The 14,863-nt window shown below is 37.5% G+C and overlaps 1 protein-coding gene and 1 long non-coding RNA gene across 3 annotated transcripts in view; one reads left to right on the top strand and one right to left on the bottom strand.

Annotated features, from left to right (window-relative positions):
* LOC309475218 (V-set domain-containing T-cell activation inhibitor 1-like) overlaps positions 1-14,863 on the top strand; it is a 194,946-nt gene that overhangs the window by 8,398 nt on the left and 171,685 nt on the right. The window lies entirely within an intron of this gene.
* LOC309475242 lies at positions 4,772-5,896 on the bottom strand. The gene is made up of 4 exons (XR_014197567.1): positions 5,775-5,896; positions 5,113-5,198; positions 4,961-5,025; positions 4,772-4,817 (listed from the first exon to the last, which is right to left on the bottom strand). It is a non-coding gene; the product is annotated as an uncharacterized lncRNA (long non-coding RNA).

Here is a 14,863-nt window from a genome sequence, read left to right as displayed (position 1 = left end):
ATTTCACATTTCCTTTGGACTGGACCAGGAACCCAGCCCATATCACCCAGCGCTGCCAGCACTGGGACAAACTTATGAACCCCCAAAAAGCAGCGGATTGCACGATTTTCTACAGCGTCCAAGGCTGGGCTCTGCACGGCCCCCCACACACCAGCAGCATAGTTTAACACAGGGGACACACAGGCAGTATACAACTGGGAGAACGTACCATAACCGGTGGTACGTTCTGATTATAACTGATCCCTGTTATTAAATCAGTAACGGAAAACAAACCTTAAATCCATTTTTTTTTTTTTTACATATCTAAGTCTAATTTTACTTAAGAGGGAGCAGGTGGTTTTGTTTGTTTGTTAGCAAAAATATATTTTTTAACTACTGCACATAGGTTTTGCTGTCCTTAAATGTAAATCACTATATCTTTATACATTTTCAGTACGTTAATAGTTATTTAACTTACATTTGATCCAATATGACAATTAACATGTACATAGTCATTGCCCATATCCTCCGGTCAGGTTGTGTTTTAGTTAATGGCTTTTGACTTTCTCCTTGCAGGACTAACCAATAACTTACCAGCCCTGAGCTTGAGCCACTTAAAATTACACAATCACAGATCATTTGACTGAAATATAGTTCATGATAATAAAAAGGAAACTATAAGCCTAGCCTTGCACAAATGTAAGGGCTACTATTATAGTCAACTAACTTTAGAAATCTCTAATAGAACCAGTTTCATAGCATAGAAATATGAAACCAGATACTCCAATCTTGCTCTAATCTTTATCTTAAAAATAGATTAACTACTTTTTTTTTTTACTCTTGTGGTGTAAATTATTTTGCTTGACCTGTGAACTTTAACTGTTTTTTAAAGCAATAGCCTAGTGTTGATAGATTTATGTCTGTTTCACTGTAAAGCTGTTTTATAGCAAAATGGATGTCAGACTGCATATTAACGGTATTTTGAGCACTTCTTGCGTTGTTGTTGCTTTCGCCTCTTTATGATGACTCGCTGAATTCAGTCCTAATTTGTAAGTCGCTTTGGACAAAGGCGTCTGCTAAATGACAAAATGTAAATGTAAATGTAAACGGTTGGACAAAGATATTTTTACCCACAAACTACACATGCAAACCAACCACAAACATCCATCCATTTGTTCACCCAACAGAACAAACCACATTCATCACATGACGTGTGTGTGTGTGTGTGTGTGTGTGTGTGTGTGTGTGTGTGTGTGTGTGTGTGTGTGTGTGCGTGTGTGTGTGTGTATAAATACAAAATAAAACAAAAATGTATTTTATTCACAAAAATGTCTCTATTTGTACAAATTGCTGCACATTCGTTGAATTCTGAATTTTGCACACATAATTGAAAGCAATTTGTTTGTGGATAGTAGCCTAAAACATATCTGCAACATTTATCAAGTTCACGGATAATTGTGCGTGCATTTATTAATCAATATGATACTAAAATCGTAATATAGAATGTGCCTAGGCCTACTATAAAAATCAGATAAGTCCAGAATTCCACTGTTGATAGGAAGATGCAAGTGATCTCGCCGGCGCCTCCATGCCGGCGAGATCACTTGCATCTTCCTATCAACAGTGGAATTCTGGACTTATCATGCAGTGTGCGCTCCACAATAATGGTGGAATATGTTGGAATAGACGATTTAATATGAATGATGGGCATCAAAATCTTGTGGTTATTTGTTATAATCTTAGGAATTTATTATTATTGTCTAACCTGTATTATGATATTTGACGAATTGCTTTGTTCATTTTTTGTACGTTTTTGACAAAAGCGTCTTCTAAATATGTAGACTAAAATGTAATAATAATAATAATTATTATTATTATTATTATTAGAGTTTATAACTATAAATGAGTTCACTTAGTAATAGAGTAATATGTTTGTCATAATATAATTTAATAATATGATTTATCAATGCTTTATTTTTATAAACGCTTTTACAGTTTTGGATAAAATAGGCCTACATTTTAGGCTACATATTTAGATGACGCTTTTGTCCAAAACTTACAAAAAAAGGAACAAGGCAATTCGTCAAATATCATAATACAGGTTAGACAATAATAATAAAGTGCTAAGATTATCACAAATAAACAAAAGATTTTGAAGTGAAGAGAAGTGTCCTTGAGACACTAGCAGAGACAATATTTCGTTACACTGCGCAGTGCGTACCCAACAGGTGTCCAGATTATGAATGTAGTAGAGATGTTGATTGAAAAGTACCCATCCCGTCCGCTCAGTTTATAAACCGTAGGCCTACTCATGAATTCTCAAACTGTTTAACATTTGGCAATTACACATAGTTTTGTGCTAGTTTTGTTGTCAGTATTGCTCTTTCAGCCAGCTTTATAGTTTATCTAGATTTGGTTTATTTGTTAACTTTACACAACTCAATCGCAGATAGCCTATTTTGCTTCATGCTTGGTCATTATTGGCCAGATCAGAAACTATGTTTTACTTGACTTGCACTGTCTGCCTTATACCACTACTGCGGCTGTTATCATTTTTATTATTATTAGTGTAATTGCCAAAGTTAATTGCCATTAATATGCAACGTTTTAGAAAAGTATAAATTAGTAGAATATCCAGTGTTATGAAAACAGTAGGTCAACATAACTACAATGCATTTTATAATTCCCGGTCTTATTCTGCCCTCTAGTGGCATATCGAAATGAATACAAACCTTAACATATTTACTAACAGACCAAACACAGTAAATAATCATACTAATAAAGTATATGTACAACAAAATCTGATGAGCTCAGAATATACGCGTTTAATTCCACGTTATAAGCAAATTGCCGAATACACTCAAATGAGATCGACTCAGACGTCAATAAATGGACGCGCAAATTATAATCACTAGGCTACTACAAAATAAAACAAAAATGTCTTTTATACACAAAAATGTCTCTATTTGTACAAATTGCTGCACATTCGTTGAATTCTGAATTTTGCACATTTGAAAGCAATTTGTTTATGGGTAGCCTAAAATATCTGCAACATTTATCAAGTTCAAGGATAATTGTGCGTGCATTTCTTAATCAATATGATACTAAAATCATAATAAAGTATACTACAAAAAAATCAGATAAGTCCAGACTATGAACGCAAAGAAACTCTGTTTTACTTGACTTGGCTTGCACTGCCTTAGCCTAGCACTACTGCAACTATTATTATTATTAATAATACTAATATTAATTTAACTATTATTGTTGTTGTTGCACTGCATTCGTTGAATTCTGAATTTTGCACACATAATTGAAAGCAATTTGTTTGTGGATAGTAGCCTAAAACATATCTGCAACATTTATCAAGTTCACGGATAATTGTGCGTGCATTTATTAATCAATATGATACTAAAATCATAATAAAGTATAGGCTACTACAAAAATCAGATAAGTCCAGAATATGAACGCAAAGCGTTTAATTTGACGTTAAGCATTTTCCTCCCATAGAAACTCATTATAAGAACGCTAAATGTAGCTTAATGCATATTAGAATGTCCCCTTATTATGTCGAAATAACGAGATATTATGTCGAAATAACGAGATATTTATGTCGAAATAACGAGATATTATGTCGAAATAACGAGATATTATCTCGAAATAACGACTTATTATGTCGTAATAACGAGATATTATGTCGAAATAACGAGATATTATGTCGAAATAACGACTTATTATGTCGTAATAACGAGATATTATGTCGAAATAACGAGATATTATGTCGAAATAACGACTTATTATGTCGTAATAACGAGATATTTATGTCGAAATAACGACTTATTATGTCGAAATAACGACTTATTAAGTCGAAATAACGAGATATTATGTCGAAATAACGAGATATTATGTCGAAATAACGACTTATTAAGTCGAAATAACGAGATAAGTTTTCTTTTTTTTTTTTTTCTCACCTTGCGGTTCAGAGCTTCCGTAGACAGTTCTCACTCCAAACATCGAGACAATCACACAAACGAACACAAACTCGCTCAGGTCTGAATGAACTCAACATATTCTCCTCATGCTCGCTGCTGCTGCACTAAATGTTTATTTCAGAAGGAAGACGCCAGAAAAGACGCACAAGTATCGCTGTGATCGATGAAAACAATACAGAAATGAGTCTGTCGCTTAATCAAACTGTATAAAGTGTGTGTGATGGTTGTGTAAATATGAGAAATACCGTGAACTGCTCTCCTCGGCTATGAAGCTGCAGACTCGGAGCCTGCATCTACAGTCCCGCACCCAGAGTCCCGCGTTCTCAGACCCCTCAGCGCCTCCTGCTGTTTCAAAGATCGTATAACACCCTAATCCAAATGCCATTGAAAACAATAGGATGCAATATTATATTACGGTCTCGTTTTATTTTAAGTTATCCAAATAAATATTTGCGTTCCCTGCTTAATGCATATGCCAAAAAAACTCATTGTGTTCTCTGACTAACAAATTACCCCTTAGTTATTTTTTGAGCGTGGGTGAAATTGAAAGAAAATTACTGATGGAAGTGATACAATTACAGATTGAAGTATCTTCTGAAAAATATTATGTGATATTATATTGCTACAATATTGCTACAATGTTTGTTTTTTTTTATTCAAATTCGAATTTTTCTTTCAGTTCAACCTATAATGGTCTAATTAACATTATACCTTGCTAACATTACAAAACCTAACATTGCTAACATTTTTGATATTTTGAATGCAAAGCAAAACTCAAATAAGAATAGACAAAACACCAATAATAAACAATTCTGTACTTTATTTAACGATCACCTAAACATCATCTTGCTGTAAACAGGACAAAGCAAAGAAAAAAGGAAGAAAGACTTGTGTTAGTGACTTTACTTTTCGTCTTTAATTGCATTAAAAAAAACCTCCTCATTCTGCTAAACGAATAAATGTAAAATGTAATGTAAATGCATAATAATTACTTTCTGGTGGGCGAATGCTCCTTTTTTCCTTTTTTTTGCAATCACTGTCAAATTCCTCGACTTCACTAAAATAAAAGATGAATGCCATTGTCAAAAATATTGTGTAATAATAAATAATATATTTTTTTGCAAATGCAAATTACAAAGCATACCTAGAGTGAATAGGGCCACAGAGGAACACCTCCTCAGCCTCCTGCTAGGATAATGCCTGCATCTCATATAGGCCATGAATGATGGCCTGTCCATATAAATAAATTAATTAATATATAAAACATTTCAGTCAATACAAATTAAAAGAAGGAACCCAAACAAAAGGCCAAATGACACATTCTAGCTCATATGTTAATATAGACTGGTTAATACATAGTGAAGGCATAATACATTTGATTATTAGGCAATTGTATGAGTTGTAAATGGCTGGCAACAACTTCATATCACAGTTAAATTAATATTGATTAATTTTAATACTTACGTTTAATAAAAACTAATTTAAGTAGTCTACATAAATTATATAAAGTAAAATAATTAATATTAACACACTTAAATGTATTTAATTGGTCTACTTTATATCAACTAATTTTAATCAAATTTTTACAATGGCTTGTCTACAAAAAGTCCAAGGTTAAAGGCTAACGTTAGCTATCAAAATATTTTCGGCAAAAAAACATAGCCTACATTAACGGCTCAAATTTTGTTACAAACTAAATATTAAATGGACTATTCATATGTTGGTGTATCGATGAGCTATAAAGTAGTTTGATTAAAAAAGAAATCGAATGAGTATGATTCGCTAAATAAAATTGACGATACTCACGTTTCGGCTTAAGTTCTTCAAATGTTTATCCGATCCAATTTGATAGGAGGCGCTGAGGGGTCTGAGAATGCGGGACTCTGGGTGCGGGACTGTAGATGCAGGCTCCGAGTCTGCAGCTTCATACTACTCCGAGAAAACACAAGTTTAATCATATCATTGTAGCCTACTACGTGTTTACACCATCTGGCAGCGCTGTGAGGAATAATAATAATGGAAAATCTACCTCAGAGTGCGGGTATTGCAGGAGAGAGGATCCGAATATGTAGGAAGTTTTTTTTCCTTCTCAAGTTAATCGCGTTTCTGTGAATGAATGAACGGCAGCCGCAGAGATGCGCGCTGTTTATCACAGCTCGCAAAAAGACAGTTTAAATTTAAATTGCGTCTCTGTGTGAATGAATGATGATGTTTTAGCAAACTGTATTGCCGTACTGAGTTGAGTAAAAATCGACAGAAAAATGTTGAAATAAAATGTAGGCTATTTGTATAAGCAACGTATTAAACTGAAAAATAACATTTATATGCCCTAATATTTCATAAAAACAACGTTACAGTCAGGCGTTTCTGTTTGTGAATGAATGTTTCGGTTTTAGCAAACTGTATTGCTATACTGAGTAAAAATCGACTGAAATATGTTGAAATAAAATGTATTTGTATAAGCAACGTATTAAACTGCAAATTAACATTTATATTTCTTATAATAAAAATGAAAGACCTATGTTACAGACATATGAAAGACAACATTTCGTTGATTAGTTTTGGATAGATTATACATTTTTACTGTAAAATATCTGCCACCTCAAATAAGCTTTTGTTTGCCAATATTTGCTTATGTTAAATATATGTTTTGTCAAAAATAAAGTTATCAAATAATCAATCAAATCCTTAACTTTGAAATATGTATGCGAAAATGTATACTTTAGTTTTACAAAGAAAGATTACACTTGAATTGTTGTTGTAATTGTAACCTTTTTAATAAAAAAATATATTTACAAGGTAGATGTAAACAAACTATTGAAAGGTAAATATAAGCCTTTTCTTTAAATAACTTTTATTGTGTTTTATTATTGACAAATTTGGGGAGAGGATAAATATTCCAAAACTGAAAATACAGTATGAGAATTAACTGCACAATTACTAGACATGTTTTCCTTGGATATTATAGGCCAAATTGCAAGCACAATATGTGGAAAATTAAAAAAATAAATTGAGATGCTTCCAACTGTTGCTCTTGCATTCTTGTGGCTCAGTGACTCACCTGAATGAATGGCTAATTAAGTATGCGGGCCCCACTGTCTCCTCAGGTGTGAACCACTAAATATACATGACCGTTGACGCCCACTCCGCATATTGCCTTTCCAAACAGAAAGTGCTTTGCAAAATTCAAATCAATGTATTGTGTTATGTGAATGATAAGGGCAGGATGATTTTCACATCATTTTGAAGAAAAAAACACTAGGCGATGACATCTATTAGACAAAAGTCTTATTGGCACATATTTAGAATGTGTTTTATGGCCTTATTTCAGAAACTTTAGTTTTTAGTTTTTTCAATAACCACGCATAAACATTATTCTCTCAAAAATGCAGACATGTAAATTCTTGTTGCTCACATTTCATGGTAGCCCTGTTTGTGCTAAATAGTGTGTAATTTTTTTTTTGCCATTAATATGTTTATAAGCAACTGAAAAAAGCAAAAATGTCAGGGCATGTCAGAACATCTCAAGGACCCCAAAAACACCTTAGACCTCAGAGGGTTAAACAAGCTACAGTTGGTCCAGATGCCGCCGCTAGAGTTCTTAGATCAAGAAAATAGGATCATATAACACCAATTTTATCATCACTACATTGGTTACCTATAAAGTTCTGTATTAATTACAAGGTATTGCTACTGACTTATAAAGCCCGAAATGACTTATAGCTCCAGTCTATTTAACGGATCTTCTATCGCCCTATAATCCATCGCGCTCTTTAAGATCACTAAATTCTAGGCTTTTGGTCATACCTAGGATATCCAGAACCACCAAAGGAGGGAGAGCAAGATTAAAAGTATTATATGAATGCCTGGCTTAAGAGATGTGCCTTTAATCTAGTTTTAAACTGAGAGAGCGAGTCTGAGCAACGAACAGTATCAGGAAGACTATTCCAGAGTTTTGGAGCTGAATGTGAAAATGCAGTTAAATCTGACCTCTAGTTCATAAAAATGCCAGAGGAGAACTGGCCCCCGACTGAGCCTGGGTTCTCCCAAGGTTTTTTTTTTATTTTTTTTTATTAGGTCTCCTGATGGAGTTTATTTCTGGTTCCTTGCCACTGTTGCCTTTGGCTTGCTCAGTTGGGGATATTTAATTTAATTAATCGATCAACAATACTATTGATCAGCATTACCAAACGTGGACGTTTTCCACTAGAAACAAGCATTGATGTATTTTAATTTAATTTTAATTTAATACTGTAAAACTGCTTTGATACAATCTGTATTGTGAAAAGCGCTATATAAATATACGTGACTTGACTTGACTTGACATAGAGTGTCTGTGCTGTGGCGAGTGGGACAAGGTACTGCCATCGATGACCAGGCTCAACGTGTGGGGATTTCAGGTTTTGCGTGATATCTCTGGTCATAAGGTCATACACACTTAGGATGACTTGAGGGTGAGTAAATCATGGGCTATTTTTCCTTTTTGGGTGAACTATCCCTTGAAAATGCTTTCTCAATGGATCTGCCAGCTCTGTGTAGTAATGTTGTTGCGTGATTGAGTTCGGCTCACGAGTAAACCGCTGTCTAGTATTGCTCCGAGTGGATAAACTGTTTGCGCTGCACAGCTCAGACGAGTAGTGTGGTTTCATTCTGCTTTCGTTTGCTGTGTGATGTTTCTCGTATGCAGCAGAAATGGCAGCTCTCTCTTATAAGAAGTTCACAAAATGTGACCATTTAGTCTCAGTCCAGAGCCCTGTATAGTGCTGCATTTCTGCTTTACATGAGTGCCACCTACTGTCAGAGAGCGAATTTGTGTTTTTTTGACAAATTAGACATTCCTGTTGGTTGAACATAAGTTAACCATTGTTTAATCCTCTGGGGTTGGCAAACGCGCCCGTTCATTTTGCTGGATTTTCTTCACATTGTAGCACAATAAACGTAAATTACTCTGTCATTTATGGTCATACAGAAAAAAGAAATATAAAAAAAGAATCTGTGAGATGTCTACTATTGTATGTGTCCACTTACAATCGAATCAAAGCATTGTGCTTTTTTAAAATAAAGAAAATAAACAGGGTGTGCTTTCTGCCTCTCCGTCTCGCTGAACTTTTCTTGAGCACGTCTATAAACTGAAACAACTCAGCGAATACTTGTCACACATTTATGAGCCATATATCTTTATAAACATTTAAGTGTGTACTTTTAAATGATTGGATTCAAACTGAAAACAAATATTCTCTGTTTAAGTAATTTGTATAAAACCAACAAGATGTCCAGTTTCTCAAGCGCTTGCTCATTATTTTTAATTTGACCACGCCCACACGCACAAAAGATATTCACATGCAAATCTCCACATGGAACTTGAACGCGTTACTGTCTCTGCTTTTCGTCGACTTTGGAAGACGTGCCGTGAGCTTACATTGGATTTACCTCAGAAGAAGAAGAACGCTGTTAATGTTATTGTTGCATAAATTTCACATTTAAGTTGAACTGTTACTAGATATATGGTGAATATTATAAACTTTAGACCCGTGTTTACTGTTAAATATTGTTTGTGGATTTCTGCTCAAACATGGATATGTAAAGCCTAATATGGTGTAACAACAATGCCTCTAGTTAGGGAATTTATTAGCTCGAATAAGAGGTCTTATTCCTGAGATATGAATATGCATATGTCGTTTACACAAATTAAATTATGCCTAAATAGGGAATAGGTCAAAACCTCAACTTATATCATCAATTACACGATTTTTCATAGTAATTACTGATATAGGTAGGGAGAATTATATTTTAGTTAGGGGAATTTAGATAGGAGTTTAAAGCTCATTCATTGCACGCACAATCCGTCCGGCAGATCGGATGCACAATGTCTGAACAAAACTCTGTTGTCTTTAACACCGACAAATAACCCTTTCCTGTGGCCACAAGGAATTGATTATTTTCGCGAGTAGATAACTTTCAATATTTTAATAGTAAAAGGTTGGTAGAGCTTAAGAGGTAAAAATCTGCACTACTCAGGGACTCAGAATTGAAACAAAACAGGCAATTTTAATTCAAATGATTTAACAAAGTTTATTAAACGATCTACCGGTTACAGATACTATTTCAAATCACACAGGAGTAAATATGCATAAACAAAACAATATACGATCGCAATAAGGAATACAACAAAATAAACGTAAGAATCAAAGGTTAACGCAGAGGAAGAAAAAGGGAGAATATAAGAGAGAGAGAGAGAGATGAGAAAAAAAGAATAAGAGGGATTTTAAGAATGGGTTTGTGTGTGTGTGTACAATGATAGCGTGGTAAGGAGAGGTGTGTGTGTGTGTAGGAGCACGCCTATAGCAGCACGTGGTCGTGTGTTTCTGTCTAGGAACACGTGGGTATGGGTGCGGGTATGTGTGTGTATGTGTAGGTGTGTGTGTAAAAGAGTGTGTAAGTGTGAGTGAAAGAATTTAGAGATAGGTAGAAACAGCTCAGTCATTCATAACAAAACCCCAATAGGCACAGTAATTTTAGACACTTTAAACAGCACTTCAGATTGCAAATTTAAGGTCTACGTTACTCTGTTTGAAGCTCGGCCTTGTTGTGTGTGGGTCGAGTCGGAGCAGACAAAGCGCCTGGATCACGTGGTCGCCGGAGCGGGTTGCTACGGCTTCTGGTTGCTATGGAGACTTGAAGCGAGCGAAAACTTAGCAAGATGATCTTAGCTTTTAAGTTGGTTTCGTTGGTTGGTTGAAGAAGACTATCAACTGAAGTAAAGTAGTTTTAAGAAAATAAAACTTGGAAGAAAATGAAAATAAAAGCGAGCGAGGGTTTCCTTGAAGGAAGGAGGCGTGGTCTTCTCTCTCTGGCGGAATGCGAAGTTCGAGAGATACGGCGCCGTGTTTTGAAGGAGCTAAAACCACGCCTTCTCACGTACCTACTCCAATCGCGTGGCGAATGGGTGTGGCGTTAAACTTCCTTTGTTCACTCAAGTACACGCCCTCTGGGCCACGTATTGGAGAAATAAACTTTGGGTATAAAACATTTATAACTTGGCATAAATGGAAGAATGCATAATTTTATAACTTGAGTTGCAAATTCAGCATCTTTGTTTTTTTCTGAACGCAACGATACCACGGGTCGTGGTTCTGGCAGTTAATAACACAGAGTTACATGCTTCTTCAATATAATGAGCATTTCACCTTTTGATTATACCATAAAACTTAGTTATAACGGTCTTTCATATAAGGACCATGACATATAACATAAATACATTTCAAGAGTGTATAGGAAAAAGTGATTTTGATCATAATGTCCAGGGATGATATTGTCTCGGTGTATGTGCGTGTCGAACAGAGTCACTGAAAGTTCACCATGCTGCTGAACTTTTGCTCTTGGAGCCACGGGGTGATGGTTTATGTGTGTGTGTGCTGGCTTGGGTTGATTAGATTAGCGGCCAACACGTCCGGTCGGACACTGTTCTGTTGTCCTGAGCTGTTAATCAGTGTCTCAAAAGATCTCCAGGGGTTTAAAGATTGTAGACATCACGGCGTTTCTGCTGCTCGTGACTCCCCGGAGGGCAATAAAACCAAAAGGCGCTTGTTGGTTCAAGAATAAGAATTCTGTGTGTTTAGGTGGCAATCGATGAGTTATTCTAATTGTCGGCGCCATTTGGGTCCGCACGTCCTGCACGTCCTGCGCGGCGGCATTGTGAGACAATAGAGGTGTTTGTAGAGGCTGATTTCAGTAATTTAAATATATATATAGAGAGAGCTGGTAATCTGACCATCTGCTTTGTGTTACAATGGTAACCATAATGTTTAATATTTTGGAGCATGCTGTGCGTTTGATTGTTTCATATTCAAAATGGGCTGTGCGTTTGAAAAGCAAAATGCACCAAACATTAGGCTTCATGTTTTACTCCAATCTCATTTCATATCATCATAACAAATGGAAACATTTGAAGTAATATATGATAATCAATATATTTTATATCTAGCGTAGCTGTTACTCTGAAATGTTGCTTTTGAAAGATTTATAGGCTGCTATAGGTTATTGTTGTTATTATTATTATTTTATGCAGCACTGCGTGTAGCCTATGCCTACAAGGCACAACAAACCTGTTCATTATATATTGTTGGAAACATTTGTGTGTGTGTGTGTTCTGTGAATTTTAAAATGCAAATTTTGACCAGAAAAACGTCTCAGGTTACGACTGTAACCTATGTTCCCTGAGAACAGGGAACGAGACACTACATCAGAATGACGCTATAGGGAACGCCTCAGGCGTGACAGGTGTCTGAAATCAAATATCAACTCACGTCAATCATGTTGACCGGCGACAGCCCGTGAATCATCAGCTTGATTGATTAACGAGCGACCTGGATGTATAAAGGGGAGCCTTGCACAGATGACAACATCCTATCGTCTGAAGGGACTGTTGCAGGCAGGCCCCTAGGCATGGCAGGAAGACGTAGTGTCTCGTTCCCTGTTCTCAGGGAACATAGGTTACAGTCGTAACCTGAGATGTTCCCTTTCAAAAGGGAACTCTACACTACGTCAGAATGACGCTATGGGGAACGATATACCAATGCCACCATGCTAAGGGGAGTGCATGCCCTCAGGTCACACTGGGCTGTCAGTGACAGCATTCCCTACGGTCATAGCCCAAGCTAAAGGATACCACAGAAAAACCTCCACAGATTTAAAGGAAGGTCTACCTGGGCCAGCTCAAAGGCCTAGGACCACAATTCAAAAACTAGAAAGGGTCCCTTCTAGGGAATGTGGCTAGGGGACCCGAGGGAACCCCAGCCAGTCACTATTCAGGGGAACGTGCCACCTGAAATGCCACCAGGCAGGCCTGACCTGGTGTCACTACATAAGACACTACAGTCTGGCCACTTCCTGTCTGTCCGAAGACAGAGCCTCTGGAACTTGCCTTAGGAAGGCATCCAACCCGAGGGACTGCGAAGCAGGCAGTGAACCACTCAGCCCGGATCTCAGAGACGGGACATCCTGGAGAGTATGACTCAGCATAGTGCTTTACAACCCTTGCCAGCGAGGGGAGTTTCTCTACTCGATCCATGGATCTACCCAGTGTTTGTGTTTCAAAACACTGAGGAGGCCTGTGAGGGCCTAAAGGGAGCTTACCTCCAGGAAAGTCTGGTAGGACCTCTAGCCTGGCGACCACAGCATGTGGGAGCTCATATCAGGAAGGCCGATGAGGCCTGTAACCTGGGGACCACAACCTGTGCTTACTTTCAGAAAGGCCCTAGAACCGAAGTCTGGGCCACGTAAGAAAGGGAATTAAGCGTATAGCGCACAACCCTTACCATAAATATGGATTATAGAAAGTACATGAAAGAAAGTGCATGTACTTAGCCATTCTGAATCCAAGAAGGCCTGATGAGGCCTGTAACCTGGCGACCACAGTAAGTGGGAGCTCATTCTTAGGAAGGCCACAGTATGTGGAAGCTCACAACAATACGACCCTCATATGGAGAGGAAGCCTACAACATATACTAACACAAAACTAGCTTGCTATTTGCATGAAGGCCTCTGCAGGATGACTCTGAAAGCAGAGGAAGCCTGACACATGCAGTATGTATATGGAGGCCTCAGCAGTACGACTCTCATATGGAGAGGAAGCCTAGCACATATACTAACACAAAACTAGCTTGCTATTTGCATGAAGGCCTCTGCAGGATGACTCTAAAAGTAGAGGAAGCCTGAAACATGCAATATGTATATGGAGGCCTCAGCAGTACAACTCTCACAGGAGAGGAAGCCTAGCACATATATTTGGCAATAACTAGCCAGCCTAGGCTCAATAAGTATATGGAGGCCTCAGCAATACGACCCTCATATGGAGAGGAAGCCTACTACACATACTGTTAAAAGCTAGATTATTATAAGCTATGAGAACTTGTCAATGTCTAAATTAATGTCATAACCAGGAAGGCCTGGTGAGGCCTGTAACCTGGCAACCGCAGCACCTGGTGAACACAGTATGTGGGAGCTGAATATTAAACCACAGTATGTGAGAGCTCATACTCAGGAAGGACTAGTGAGGCCTATGACCTGATAGCCACAGTATGTGGGAGCTCATTCAACCATAGTATGTGGAAGCTATTTTCAGGAAGGCCTAGTGAGGCCTATAACCTGATAACCACATTCCAAGCGCTGTCCGGTTGCAAAATGGGGACTGGTCAAGGAGGCCTGTTAAGACCTACTACCTGACCATCGAAAAAATCTTTAGATTTACTTTCTTACCCAAACCATTTTGCCCCAGACTCTAAAACAGGAGACGTGGTCTGAAAAGAAACAGAAATGTGTTAATTTCACATTTTACAAAAAGACCAGAATTACACCTGCTCTTTTTGTTCACTGCTCATCATTTTAATTCATAGAATTAAATGCAGCCATAACCACCAGCCAATACTGTTTTAATACTTATTCATACGTTCTCGTAATCTACACACTGCCTCGGCAAGCGCGAGAAACGAGCCGTTAAAATAAATATAGCTTTCATCCCTCGAGAAGAAAGTCAACAGGTGCGAGGTTGAAACATCCGACAGCGCACGGATTTTTCTTTCTCACGCTCGCCGAGATATTTCTTCTCACCACGGAGATGCTGAACCCTCCTCCCTCGAAAAAAGGGTCCGAAGAGAGCGGAGCATCTTTAAAAAACGCTCACAGTTTGCACAAGAGGCTCTCTCGAGAGAGCCTCCTGCGCTTCACTTGCGATATTCTCAAAACAGACAAACAGTCCCTGAAGACGAAGAGATGTTGTCATGTGTGCAAGGCTCCCCTTTATACATCCAGGTCGCTCGTTAATCAATCAAGCTGATGATTCACGGGCTGTCGCCGGTCAACATGATTGACGTGAGTTGATATTTGATTTCAGACAC

Source organism: Leuciscus leuciscus, assembly GCF_965113295.1.
Source record: "Leuciscus leuciscus genome assembly, chromosome: 15".
NCBI classification, from domain to species: domain Eukaryota; kingdom Metazoa; phylum Chordata; class Actinopteri; order Cypriniformes; family Leuciscidae; genus Leuciscus; species Leuciscus leuciscus.
The sequence above is the reverse complement of the archived record's forward strand: the minus strand, read 5'-3'. Positions and strand labels throughout refer to the sequence as shown.